We start from the raw sequence: 13,797 nt of genomic DNA, 5'->3' as shown, positions 1-13,797 counted from the left end.
CGATATGGATCGCTGGTGCATCGCTAAGTGGTCGCTAGTGAGCTGCCACACAGGCAGATCTCACCAGCGACATAGCGGGGGTCGCTACTTGCCTGTCAGATGCGGAGATCCTGACGTCCTCCCGCCCACGTCCACGCGCCGCACGTCGGCGCCACAGGAAGCGCCCGACGAGAAATGGTCCAGGGCCTTCTCGGGCGATCAGTGATAACCAGCAGGGGAGCCGGTCGGAGGAAAGTATCACACATAGCGATATCGCTGCTACGTCACAAAATCTGTGACGTTACAGTGATATTGCCAGCGATATCGCTATGTGTAACGGGCGCTTTAGCCTAGACGGTGACCAGGTGTCCTAATTATCTGGAAATCTACTGTATGGACACAGCACAACAGCTGATGGTATCCAAGTTCTGCTTTATTGTACAGGAGGATAGCAGGGGGCAGCCTGGACCGGTAGGTGCAGGGTGCAGTGGCGAACATTTTGATCATAGGAAAAATTTTCTTGCAAGTGAATGAGACTGAAAGAATGTGTTTCTGAAATTAAAAAAAAACAACTTTTGTTTAAATCCCAAATAAACCCCATTAAATGACAATTTCATCTCTGCCACATATGTACAACACAGTGACAGATCGGTTTGATCAGCTGTCAGACTTCGACCACATGTGGCCGGCCGTGTACCAAAGTCAACCGGTTTGCAATCGAGAAAGATAAATTTGAGCAATTTTGTCGTCATTGATGTAGGTCACCTGCCATATTTATTTATTCCCTTATGTGACCTCCTTACAGATGCTTTCCATTATGTTGTGGTTTTTTTTTTTTTTTGTTTTTTTTTCGGTTTTAGAAGTAACCCAGGCTCCACCGATCTGCAGCAAAACTCCGCTAACTAAATATTGTGTCTTATCTACTACTATTACATTGGACAAGAGACATTTCCTTCAAAGAAAATTACAGTACTATTAAACAACATAGAAGTTTGAGCCAAGAAAGTGATTTCAGACAATGCAGAATATAATCCTCCGGGTTCTGTGTGGCTGGAGGAAGCTTCCGAGGAGAGGAATTGTCTTTGATGGGGATAAAGATAAACAGGTGTGTCTAAGATGGGGAATCCTCCTCGGAGATGAAGAGAGCGGCATGTCTGATCTTTCAGATCACCTCCGGTAACTGCCAGGCAGCCATAGCTCAATCTTCAGAGACAGTTCTGCATATTGTGGGATATTTGGCTGCAGTTAGTCTGCACTTTGTAATCCTTTAAAAATACTTTAATAACAGCAACAAAAAAAATGAAGGCTCGATTTTTTATCGCATTTGCACATTTTATGTGATTTATTTATTTTTTTTTTTTCTGGTCTTTTTATTATTTGCGCCTAATTCTTTTAATTTGCAACTTTTTAAAAGTCTATTGTATATATGCTCGCGTATTTGTTTTATTTTATGTTCGCAGATTAATTGCGACCTTTTAGAACGTTGCAACATTTTTCCTCCCTGGTATGATTTTATGTTCGCTAATTATTTTGGCATAATTTTGCATTTTTTTTTTATTTTTTGCAATAAAGAGTCGCAAAACAGGTCAAACATGAGGGAAAAAAGAGCATTTTTGATTTGTTGTAAAATTCAGGAACCGCATGCACCATTTTGAAGAATACAGCGCAAAAGACATCAGCGAATAAGACAAGCTAAAAAAATAAATAAATGACTTAAAAAAAAAAACCCACAATGGCAGTAAATAGGCACTTGGTGCATAATATTCGTAGATTACTACTCGTTTATTATTTCTTCATTTTCTCATTTCTTTCATTTTAACCCCTTCACGACCAATGACGCCACATAGGCGTCATGAAAACTGGTACCAATCTGACCAGTGACGCCTGTGTGGCGTCATGACTTTAAAGCCCCCCTGCGGGTCGGGTGACCTAGGTCACTGAAAGGTCACCCGACCTACAGATACAGGGGGCTTTGTACTTCACCATGGGGGCGTGGCCTCGCCTCCACGTGACTACGATCGCTCTGATTGGCTGTTAAAAGTGAAACAGCCAATCAGAGCGATAGTAATATTTCATCAATGAAAATTGATGAAATATTACTATCCAGCCATGTCCGACGCTGCTGTAGCATCGGACATGGCTGGTGACACCGATCCGACCCCCCCCCCCACCGGCTAACGGGGGCGATCTGCCCCCCGCCACTGAATGACAGCGGCGATGTGCCGCCGCTGTCATCATCTGCCCCCCCACCTTCCCTCCGCTCCTTCCACCTTCCGATCGCAACCCCTCCCACCCCCGGTACTCACCGAGTGCCGCTATGGCTCCCGATGTCCCGCGGTCCCGGACCATGGGCGCCGCCATATTGGAAAATGGCGTGCGCATGCGCAGTGCGCCCACCGGCTACAATTTCCTTTCATTCATTTTGATCACTGTGATAAACTCTCACAGTCATCAAAATAGAATGAAAAGTAAATAAACCCCCCGTTTATCACCCCCCATAGGTTGGAATAACTAATAAAATAAAGAAATTATTTTTATTTTTATTTTTCCATTAGGGTTAGGGTTGGAACTAGGGTTAGGGTTGGAAAGAGGGTTAGGGTTAGGATTGGAAATAGGGTTAGGATTGGAAATAGGGTTAGGGTTGGAATTAGGGTTAGGCTTGTGGTTAGGGTTATGTTAGGGTTGGGATTAGGGGTGTGTTGGGGTTAGGGTTATGGTTAGGGTTGGGATTAGGGTTAGGGATGTGTTGGGGTTAGGGCTGTGGTTAGGGGTGTGTTGGGGTTAGGGTTGAAGTTAGAATTGAGGGGTTTCCACTGTTTAGGCACATCAGCGGGTCTCCAAACGCGGCATGGTGCAACCATTGATTCCAACCAATTTTGCGTTCAAAAAGTCAAATGGTGCTCCCTCCATTCCAAGCCCCGACGTGTGCCCAAACAGTGGTTTACCCCAACATATGGGGTATCAGCGTATTCAGGAAAAATTGCACAACAACTTTGGGTTCTAATTTCTCCTGGTACCCTTGAGAAAATAAAAAATTGGGGGCTAAAAAATTATTTTTGTGGAAAAAATTTTTTTATTTTTATTTTCACGTCTCTGCATTATAAACTTCTGTGAAGCACTTGGGGGTTCAAAGTGCTCACCAGACATCTAGATAAGTTCCTTGGGGGGTCTAGTTTCCAAAATGGGGTCTCTTGTGGGGGTTTCTATTGTGTAGGCACATCAGGGGCTCTGCAAACGTAACGACGACCGCAGACCATTCCATCAAAGTCTGCATTTCAAAACTTTACTACTTCCATTTCGAGCCCTTACGTGTGCCCAAACAATGGTTCCCCCCCATATATGGGGTACCAGCATACTCAGGACAAACTTGACAACAACTTTTGGGGTCCAATTTATCCTGGTACCCTTGTGAAAAAAAAATTGCTGGCTAAAAATAATTTTTTTGAGGAAAAAAAAAAAATATAATTTTATTTTCGCGGCTCTGCGTTATAAACTTCTGTGAAGCGCTTGGGGGTTCAAGGTGCTCACCACACATCTAGATAAGTTCCTTGGGGGGTCTAGTTTCCAAAATGGGGTCACTTGTGGGGGGTTTCCACAGTTTAGGTACATCAGGGGCTCTGCAAATGTAATATGATGCCCGCAGACCATTCCATCAAAGTCAGCATTTCATAATGTCACTGCTTCCCTTCCGAGCCCCGACGTGTACTCAAACAGTGGTCCCCCCCCACATATGGGATACCAGCGTACTCAGGACAAACTGGACAACAACTTTTGGGGTCAAATTTATCCTGGTACCCTTGTGAAAAAAAATTGCTGGCTAAAAATAATTTTTTTGAGGGGAAAAAAAAATATTTTTTATTTTCAAGGCTCTGCGTTACAAACTTCTGTGAAGAGCTTGGGGGTTCAAGGTGCTCACCACACATCTAGATAAATTCCATAAGGGGTCTAGTTTACAAAATGGGGTCAATTGTGGGGGAGCCCCAATGTTTAGGTGCACAGGGGCTCTCCAAACGCGACATGGTGTCCGATAACGATTGGAGCTAATTTTCCATTCAAAAAGTGAAATGGCGCTCCTTCCCTTCCGGACCCTGCCGTGTGCTCAAACAGTGGTTTATGACCACATATGAGGTATCGTTGTACTCAGGAGAAATTGCGCAACAAATTTTAGGATCCATTTTATCCTGTTGCCCATGTGAAAATGAAAAAACTGAGGCTAAAAGAAAATTTTTGTGAAAAAAAAAGTACTTTTTTTTTTTTTTTTTTTTACAGATCAATTTGTGAAGCACCTGGGGGTTCAAAGTGATCATTATGCATCTAGATAAGTTCCTTGGGGGGGTCTAGTTTCCAAAATGGGGTCACTTGTGGGGGAGCGCCAATGTTTAGGCACACAGGGGCTCTCCAAACGTGACATGGCAACCACTAAGTATTCCAGCACATTTTTCATTCAAACAGTCAAATGGCGCTCCTTCCCTTCTGACCCCTGCCGTGCGCCCAAACAGTGGTTTATGACCACATATGAGGTATATGTGTACTCAGGAGAAATTGCCCAACAAATTTTAGGATCCACTTTATCCTGTTGCCCATGTGAAAATTAAAAAATTGATGCTAAAAGAAAATTTTTGTTGGAAAAATTAAAATGTCCATTTTTTCTTTCCACGTTGCTTTAGTTCCTGTGAAACACCTGAAGGGTTAATAATCTTCTTGAATGTAGTTTTGAGTAGCTTGAGGGGTGCAGTTTTTAGAATGGTGTCATTTTTGGGTATTTTCTGCCATATAGACCCTTCAAAGTGACTTCAAATGTGAGGTGGTCCCTAAAAAAAAATGGTTTTGTAAATTTTGTTGTAAAAATAAGAAATTGCTGGTCAACTTTTAACCCTTATAACTTCCTAGCAAAAAAAATTTTGTTTCCAAAATTGTGCTGATGTAAAGTAGACATGTGGGAAATGTTATTTAGTTACTATTTTGTGTCACATAACTCTCTGGTTTAACAGAACAAAAATTCAAAATTTGAAAATTGCAAAATTTTCAAAATTTTCGCCAAATTTCTGATTTTTTCACAAATAAACGCAAAAATTATCGACCTGAATTTACCATTAACATGAAGCCCAATATGTCACGAAAAAACAGTCTCAGAATCGCTAGGATCCGTTGAAGCGTTCCTGAGTTATTACCTCATAAAGGGACACTGGTCAGAATTGCAAAAAATGTCTTGGTCATTAAGGTCAAAATAGGCTGGGTCATGAAGGGGTTAATATTTCTTACAATCACATTCAATCCACGTACATCACCAGATCACTTGAAGGAAGGAGCGCTCCTGTGTTTTAGCGCCAATATCTCTACGCCACCCACCCAATTAAGAAAATAAAAATAAATAAGTAAATATAAGAAAATATATAAATAAAATAAAAATACCTGAAAAACACTTATGTGAAAAACAAGGTCACATTTTTTTAAGAGGAGAACCCAGTGTTTATATTAAAGGGAAGCGATCACCTCGGAAAAGCTATTTGCCTGTAGGTATAGAGTTATTCTGCAGGTAAGTGGTGTCACAATGCTGTCCGGCCACCTTACGGAAAATGTGGCTTTCGGGAGAAAATTAACCTACAATATTTCCTCCTGGAAGCCACCAGCTTTGTCATTGGGGTTATGCATGAAGTGGCTACAGTCATTGCTCGCTGCACTATGAGCGTCACTTTGACAGCCGACTCTGCAGTGCATCTGTTAAGAGGGATCTGTCAATCAAAGTTCCAGGGTGTGCTTACATTATAGTGAGCAGTGACTGTAGTCGCTCCGTGCATACAAAATTGATTTAAAAGCGCAATAATTAGAGATTTCTAGTGCACAGTTTGGAGCAGACAACTGCAGAAGAAACAAAGCGTAAAAAAACACAGAATTTTTGCACATAGGAACATGGCCGAAGGCACCTGATTATTCTGTGCATGTAGAACCGCTATCCTCCTGTAGCTTTTAGGCCGAGGTCACACCGCCATTGATTCTCTGATGCAAGACAATCGGGCCGATTATGCTAATATTGCTCTGATCAAACTCTGTCACAGATAAATCTGAGTGTAATCCAATTCTATCGTATGAGAATCGCAGCACAGATGTGGAGAAGACGGAGAACTTAATTTCTCCATCTTTTCCATTGTCTCTGTGTCTGCAGTAATTGGACTGCACTTGTACAACATTCGAGTGCTGTCTGATGTTTCACCCTCAACCATAGACGTGTATGAGTGTACATGATGCGATTCTTAGGTGCACTCGCACAAATTGGCATGAGAAAAATGCACTGGCACTGCCCCATATTATATCATTGGGCCAAGTGCTATCTGATAAAACATGGATAGCACTCGGCCATGTTATAGGCTCGTGTGAGCGAGCCCTCTTAGAAAAGAAGGCAGATCTTCAATGAAGTCCAAACATGCATGGGCTGACTCAATAAGACTGGCACTGTGCACACCAGTCTTAATTAAGGGGGTCTGTTGGAGTACAATAACTTATCATGAATTTTCCAGGCGGATGTAGTCATGTACCAGCCATGTCCCACCAATTAAGCGCCCATATTGGTGTAGCTGGCCAGGACAGGGGTGTAAACACCTAGTATTGCAATACTTTTGCATACAGATGTGCTCAAAAGTTTACATACCACTGCAGAATTTTTGCTTTCTTGGCCTTTTTTCAGAGACTATGAATGGGTGGTTGGGTGAAGCCATTTATTGTGAAACTACTGTGTTTTCTCTTTTTAAATAATAATGACAACCCAAAACATCCAAATGACCCTGATCAAAAGTTCACATACCCCATTTCTTAACACCGTGTATTTGCCCTTCTAACATAAATGACAGCTTGAAGTCTTTTGTGGTAGTTGTGGATGAGGTTCTTTATTTTCTCATATGGTAAAGTTGCCCACTTTTCTTGGCAAAAAGCCTCCAGTTCCTGTAAATTTCTGGTCTGCCTAACATGAACTGCGTGCTTGAGATCTCCCCAGAGTGGCTCAATGATTTTGAGGTCAGGAGACTGAGATGGCCACTTCCAAACCTTCACTTTGTTCTGCTGTAGCCAATGATAGGTTGACTCGGCCTTTTGTTTTGGATTGCTGTCATGTTGGAACATCCAAGTACGTCCCATGCGCAGCTTTTGGGCTGATGATTGCAAATTTGCCTCCAGTATTTGCTGATAACTTTATGCATTCATCTTTCCTTCAACTTTGACCAAGTTTCCTGTGCTTTTTGTAGCTCACACATCGCCAAAACATCAGCGATCCACCTCCATGCTTTACAGTAGGAATGGTGTTCCTTTCATCATAGGCCTTGTTGAACTCTCTCTAAATGTAACGTGTATGGTTGTGGCCAAAAAGTTCAATTTTGGTCTCATCACTCCAAATTACCTTGTTCCAGAAGTTTTGAAGCTTGTCTCTGTGCTGTTTTGCATATTGTAGGCGAGATACATGGTGGCATTTGCACAGTAATGGCTTTCTTCTGGTGACTCGACCATGCAGCCCATTTTTCTTCAAGTGCCTCCTTATTGTGCATCTTGAAACAACCACACCTCTAGTTTTCAGAGAGTCCAGTATTTCAGCTGATGTTATGTGTGGGTTTTTCTTTGCATCCTGAACAATTTTCCTGGTAGTTGTGGGCGACATTTTTGTTGGTCCACCTGACGGTGGTTTTGTTTTTACATTTGTTAATCAGTTTGAATGCTGACGACATCAATTCCTTGGATATCTTTTTGTATCTGTCACGGTCGCCATGCCTCCCATCGCACACCTTGCCAGGCCCACCGTCGCGTGCTCTCGTACTTACCCAGCGCCACATCCTCACTCCCCCTTGCTTCGGCGGCGCCATCCTCCTCTGACCGGCCCGCGGCCTGTGATGTCATTGCGAGCCCTGCGCATGCGCCATAGGCCACGGCCGGCTCACCCTCTCTGATCTTATCCTCCAGCGGTGCCCTGACCCAGGAGCACCGCCGGACCAATGGGGGCATCTCTGCGGGTATATCAGGCCACCCTCCCATAATGGAGGCGCCTGATCGTTGTTGTTGTTGCAGCATTCTAGGCCCCATGGTTTGCCTTGCATTTCGGCTTCCACTTTCATATTGCCTTGTACTTCTTTAAAGTCCTGCCTACCCGTGTCTGTACCTGCTGTCCTGCTCCAGTCCTGCCTATCCGTGTCCGTACCTGCTGTCCTGCTCCAGTCCTGCCTATCCGTGTCTGTACCTGCTGTCCTGCTCCAGTCCTGCCTATCCGTGTCCGTACCTGCTGTCCTGCTCCAGTCCTGCCTACCCGTGTCCGTACCTACAGTCCTACTCCGGTCCTGCCTGTCCGTGTCTGTACCTGCAGTCCTGCTCCAGTCCTGCCTACCCGTGTCCATACCTGCAGTCCTGCTCCAGTCCTGCCTACCCGTGACTGTACCAGCTGTACTACGCCAGTCCTGCCTACTCGTGCCTGTGCCGGCAGTCCTACCCCAGTCCTGCTTTCCCGTGTTAGTCCCTGTACTCCATTCTGAGCCGCCACTCTTGGTTCCGGCTGCCGTGGCATTCAAACCCCTGGACCTGCTCCTAACGATCCCTGTATAGGGTTCGGTTCCACCTGGTTGCTCGTCCAGGGCCCCTCGGTGCCACGGTCCAGAGGGTCCACTCCGGAAAGCCCGCCTTGTCTGGCGTTGAACTAACAGTATCCCTTTCCTATTTTATACAGGTCAACTACCTTTTCCCGTAGATCCGTTGACAATTCTTTTGCTTTCCCCATGACTCACAATACAGAAAAGTCAGTGGCTGGATAAAAGATGCAAGAGTCCTTCTAGATCCCAGAAACTCACTCAGCTTTTATGCACAAACACTGATTACAAGCAAACAGGTCACAGGTGAGGGTGTTACCTTTAGTAGCCATTCAAACTCGTTTGTGTCAACTTCTGTGCATGTTATATGTTATCAGGCCAAAATCACCAGGTTATGTAAAATTTGATCAGGGTCATTTGGATGTTTTGGGTTGTGATTATGATTTAAAAAGAGAAAACACAGTAGTTTGACAATAAATGGCTTCACCCAACCACTAACCATGAGTGGAGAAAAAGTTTTGGTGTTATCATTCATATTCTCTGAAAAAAGGCCAAGAAAGCAAAAATTCTGCTGGGGTATGTAAACTTTTGAGCACAACTGTAACTTCCCAGTGTGACTTATTAAGATGTTTTATCCCAAAAATTTTGGTCTAAATGAATTGCCCTTGTGGTAGTCATTCACCCAGATTTGTGCAACGTCTACTTCTCCAAAGGGTCTTTATTGAGCCTTGAAGGTTGACACATTGCACATGCTTTGATGACTGAACACCACGTTTGGAGATGGAGTCCGGCAATCTTCTCTACCGTTGGCTTCCTTTCCCACGATGAGTTTCTTACGCTGCTTATTTAAAAAAAAAAAAAGTAATCTAATCTATTTTATTCAATGGGTGCCGAAAATCTGCAATATCAAATGCTCACTAGGTATACTTCGATCTTTAATGATCTCTTAATTAATCTTTTCCGTCAGACATGTGTTTTCGACTCTGATAGCAGACTCCGATATTACATGCACAAACCGTAGATGAATATCATGGTGGCTTTTCTAGCGGTTGCGTATAGTGAGAGGTTAAACATATTACGAAAACCGTGCAACAAAGGGCTAGTGACACTGCAACTCTACAGTTATCATCAGGAGAGCGGGTTTTAATCCCTCTCTGAAAACATAATTATACGTGGCCTTTTGAACTTTTGCAATTATCTTTGTTAGTTAGCAAGTGCTGGAGCAAGCTTTGCCAGGGTAGAGCTCCGCCGGTGGCAGCGCCTCCGTATTGAGTGAACTCCCTTACAGCTGAACTTTTCAAGCTTGACTTGGCCTGATAAAACTAGTGGGGCACATGTAAAGGAGCTGTCATCACTCAGATCACATTGGCGTAGCCATGTAACCCTACGTTTCCTATACTTCATGTTTGATGTGAGTATTAATAGCAACATATAAATAGTTTTTCTGAAATTCCATCCTCCTCACATCAGGCTTCCTCCTCTTATTATGCATTCCTCTGCATGTATAAAATTGAGAAAGTCTAAGGGGACCTGGAATAAAATGTTTTATTTTGTTTTGAAGTATTAGGGAAAAACTGGGTCACGCGTACCTCCTCCTATTGCCGCTGTTCCACTGATTCTGGAACAAATTTTAATTTTTTTTTTCTGTGTCCTTCCACTCCAAAGCTATACCCCACCGGTAGTAATGGTGCAAATTCTACCTTTAACTAATTGGGTGAATACCGCAGAATTTTTGGTTCTGTTTTGATTGGAGAAGAAAAAGAGAACTTCTGTTGTATACACCCAATTTTTTTTTTCCCAGTGAAAATTAGCACCATTGTTACTGGAGGAGGGGAGAGAGCTTTGGAATAGAGGACCCGGAAAAAAAAAACTTCCATTATCGGTGCATCAATTGGAAAAAGTGCTCGGTTTACGTAAAAGAAAAATCAAGTGAAAGGTCCTCCTTTAAAACAAAAAATAATTTAAAAAAATCACTTTTTTGTAAATTTGTGCAGAATGCGACTTTGCTTTTATATTATCCTTTTGGGGTTTTTCTAATGCAGAAAATTCCTCTTACAAATACAAAATGTAATCACTTTATTCTGAATCATTAGAAAGAGATTCCTCCACTAATCAAAGACAAAAAAGAGCATCTAATGTCTCTTTGGAGGACCCTGAATATCTGCGCATTAGGTGCACAACTCATGGTCTTCAAAGGAAACCATTGAGTTTTTGCAGTGTTTACCACCCCCATTTTTTTTTTTTATTGCAAATTAAAAGCTGCTTTTTGTAGTACCAGTAAAAGCTATGAAATGTCAGAAATCTCATGCGCGTGCCTGCTTTCTGTTTCCGGACTGAATTGCTTTATTAAACATGTACTGTAGACAAACGACACAAATTCTCCACACTAAAAAAAAGCATAAAACACCACAAAAATGCACACAAAAAAACTAGCAAAACACGCAGCAAAAACTGCCTGCTGAAAAAAACGCTGCAAAAACGCAACACGTGAACATAACCCAATGCTTCCTTTTACACTTGGGGGTACTACAGGAAATTTTAGCAGATGCCGGAATCCCCTATAGATTGCAGATGATTGCTGAGGATTCTCTATGATTCACATATTTTTAGGGACTCTAAACAAAAAAGGGAACAACCCCTGTCATTTTCCTACACATACTCATTAATAAATAAAGTTTTGCCTTTTCATATCTCTCTTACCATAGAAGCATAGAATGTTATAGTTGGAAGTGACCTCCAGGGTCATCGTGTCCAACCCCCTGCTCAATGCAGGATTCACTAAACCATCTCAGACAGATGTCTGTCCAGCCTCTGTTTGGAGACTTCCATTGAAGGAGAACTCCCCATAAAATCCATAGAATCTTTCAGTTGCACTGACTTTATAAATGATATTGATGCATGTGATCTAATAAAATAGAAACCAATTTAAAGTTACGTCTGATATATGGAAGAAGGTTATTGCATGCACAGTACGTTATTTTCTTTTTTTTTTTTTTTGCCATATGGATATAAAAATCCCAAAGCCTGGAGGTAGCCATACTGTAGCACCCAAAAAGGAAAGTAATACGGTAAATCTTACACAACTCTTCCAATAAAGAATATTTTATTTCCTTAGAGACTTTGTTCGTTTCCTTAAAAAGACAAAAACATAAGAAAAGGATTATCCTGTCTCTTAATGGCATGTTTCTAATAGCGCATCAATTGTATCTCTGAGAAAAAACCTCGAATCTGACACGTAGCTAAACCCTAAGTTGAAATGCTGCAATTACTTCATATACACGTATAATTTCTGCTTATGATATTCTAAGTCTGTCCGTTGCTGCAATTTCGTAGCGGCCACTTTGTAGACTCCTGATTCACGGCAATTTTGTAGCATTGAGTAACACCTACAATGTGGATGGCATCACGTAGTAACTACATGTTAAAACTTGCATTGCTGTACACTCCCCATGTGAAAGAGTTTGAAAGAGTTTTCTGGGAATGTAATAGACCATCGAAATCTGATGGAGTGCTGGATAGTGACCCCTGTTAGCAGTGCACCTATGTGCTGGTTCCTGTAAAATCCCAAAACTGCTGCAAATAAATAGTTTGGTATAGCGCTAAATGATTAGCCATTAATAGCCAGGAATATGGTGACATCCCTGTGGTCTTGGGCAGAGAAGGTGTTAAAAGGGTTGTCCATCTTTGAGAACATTGGAATTGTGGTGTTGTTTTTTTTTTTATTTCTCTTAGGCTATAAATATATATATATTTTTTGCATTTCGGCTTCACTAAAAATCTTGCACCATTTGGCCTGTGCATGCTTTTGTTTCTCCACTCATTCAACTATCATGTGGCCTGTGGTCATAAATCTGTCTGAGAAAGCAGAAAAGAGTTGAAAATTCCTTGTCAGACTGTCATGGCGGGCATACTGAAGAATTCTCAGTTGAAGGGGTATTGTCAAGCTTGAAGCTCTGCAGTTTCTTTGTACTCTCTTTACTTTTTGGTTTCTGACAAGGCAAGCTCTCCTGGAGATACAGTTCTGATCAGTAGCAGAGCTGTAGTATTAGGCTGGGGTCACACTTGCGTGTGTAATGCGAGAAACAGTCATCAATACCCGGCACTGCCACCGGTACTCAGACCAGAGTGTGCGGCTGCATAGAAATACATGCAGCCGCACGCTCCGGTCCCAAGTGCCGGCGGCAGTACTGGGTTTTGATGCAAGAGACTCACTGGTTTATTCTGGACTATGCACTGTTATCACTGTATTTGCATATAACGTAGAGATAACAGGACATTTGAACAAGCACACTGCTCTGGACAGTGAGAGCCATGATTAGGAAAACGACTCTGGGAGAAGTGATTTTACAAGACTTAAGCCCCCGTTACACATAACGATGTCCCAGCAATCCCACCAAAGAGCCGACATGATGGGATCGCTGGGACATCGTTAGGCTGATCGCTGGGGCTGTCACAAGACAGCCCCAGCGATCAGGACCAGCGACGCTGGACGCTGGTTTCTAATGTAAACATCGGGTATCCAGGAGCCATGCGACTCCTGGATACCCGCTGTTTACATTAGAAACCAGCGTCCAGCGTCACTGATCGCTGGTGTCTCGCTGCCACACGCAGCGATGCATGCTGGGCAGCGGGAGACAAGCGATCGAAAAACGGCCCAGGCCGATGCTGCACAATCAGCGATATCCGGCAGGGGGGCCGGTCGCTGATCCCCGTCACACACAGCGATCTCGCTGGCGAGATCGCTGTGGCGTCACAAAATCAGCGATCTGTGTGTAACGGGGCCTTTATAACAGCAGGTTGTCAGGAGCTGAGTGGGAGGGAACTGTATAGAAATCAATGGATTGGAGAAGTGAGACCAGTATGGTAGCATGAGTTAGCCCTTCTTATGGAAAGTAACTACTGTGTACTCTCGGTCAGAGTCTGGGAAGGCTCTGGTGGACGAACTCAATTGAAATCAGCTGTACACTATGAAAGATAAAAGCTCTCATCGTTTGAGAATGACAGCAGATAGAAAAAGCAAATCAGTTGCGAACATGTTTACTTTTATTCTGTCAAATTAATAATTAAAACAATTTTATAACTTGAGAATAGCCCTTTAACTCATTCACTGTCTATTGCTAGCTGCAGAAACACAGAAGGCAAAATGTGCAACACTTTTAATGATTTTTACCTTTTTTTTACTGTAATAAGCTCTTGCGTAGAGAAGAAAAAGGGGGTTAATCATAGCGTCACTTGTGGCGTGTAGCAGAGATAGAGTTAATTT

General features: G+C 42.8%; 1 protein-coding gene across 1 annotated transcript in view; it reads left to right on the top strand.

Annotated features, from left to right (window-relative positions):
- The window catches only part of SLC25A12 (solute carrier family 25 member 12), a 182,115-nt gene that overhangs the window by 91,981 nt on the left and 76,337 nt on the right, over positions 1-13,797 (top strand). The gene's annotated exons all lie outside the window — the stretch shown is intronic.

This window comes from Dendrobates tinctorius, unplaced genomic scaffold, assembly GCF_039654945.1.
Source record: "Dendrobates tinctorius isolate UK_male_01 unplaced genomic scaffold, ASM3965494v1 ptg000143l, whole genome shotgun sequence".
In the NCBI taxonomy this organism is placed as follows: Eukaryota; Metazoa; Chordata; class Amphibia; order Anura; family Dendrobatidae; genus Dendrobates; species Dendrobates tinctorius.
The sequence above is the reverse complement of the archived record's forward strand: the minus strand, read 5'-3'. Positions and strand labels throughout refer to the sequence as shown.